Consider the following 936-nt stretch of genomic DNA (forward strand, 5'->3'; position numbering starts at 1 on the left):
AGACGCTCCTGTGGCATCCAGCCGCGCTGAGCGCACGTGAGCAGCCAGCCAGCGGCGAGCGAGCCGTGACCTCCGGCAGCAGGGGTGACGCAGACGTCGTCTTGGGGAGAACTAACCAGTGTGGCTGCGGTTCCGCCTGCTCACGGCGGAGGTGCACGTGCCTGGAACTAGACGAAATCGCGATCTTCTCGTCCACCCGTACCTGCCTACAGCTTCCACGCGGGCATTTCCAATTCTCTCCCACCTGACGAGGGGTCACTAAGAACTAGAACTGCCCTGGCCGGAGCCCCGGGAACGGAGCCAGACGCCCTGAAGTCCTGGACGGTCACGCGTGGACAGCCTTCCCGCCTGCTGCCGGGCGAGGCGCTCAGAAAGGCCACAGCCCCCAGCGCCGTCAGACATTCAGGCAGCGGCCAGGAAACCCATCGACGCGGCTCTGTCCTCCCTCCGCCCGAGGGGCCTGGAGCTCAGTGTCTGGACGTTCTCGGCCGCCTGCTCTCTGGACACGAAGCTGGGCTTGCATTGCTCCATCGGCCTCCTTGTTCTGTCCCCACAGCAGTGCTTCCTACTCCCCCGCACCTCCCTGCAGAGGCCTCACCGGGGGAGCCCCCCGCCACACTGCCCCCCACACGGAGACCCCGGGCGCTGACCGAGGCGGCTCCTGTCTGCTTGAGTCTACAGCGACCGACTCGGCGTTAGTATGTGAACCCCTGAAGGTACAATGTCAAATGAGGGACGGAAGGAAACCAGACTGTGTCGCCTAAAACATGCCTCTTTGACATAAAAATTATTTTCAGCTCAAGACACTTAAAGACACAGCAGGTGCCCCTCCACTTCCTCTCAAGGCTCCGTGCTGAGCCCAGTGGCCGCCCTCACTCAGCCGCCCGCAGGGCAGCCGGGCCTCCCTGGGCGCAGAGCCGGCCCCCGGCCTCCCCA

At 64.5% G+C, this 936-nt stretch overlaps 1 protein-coding gene across 1 annotated transcript in view; it reads right to left on the bottom strand.

Moving 5' to 3' along the window:
* Nucleotides 1-936, bottom strand: part of LOC107184470 (chromosome unknown open reading frame, human C1orf159) — a 14,105-nt gene that overhangs the window by 9,585 nt on the left and 3,584 nt on the right. The window lies entirely within an intron of this gene.

This window comes from Myotis davidii, unplaced genomic scaffold (assembly GCF_000327345.1).
Source record: "Myotis davidii unplaced genomic scaffold, ASM32734v1 scaffold586, whole genome shotgun sequence".
NCBI classification, from domain to species: domain Eukaryota; kingdom Metazoa; phylum Chordata; class Mammalia; order Chiroptera; family Vespertilionidae; genus Myotis; species Myotis davidii.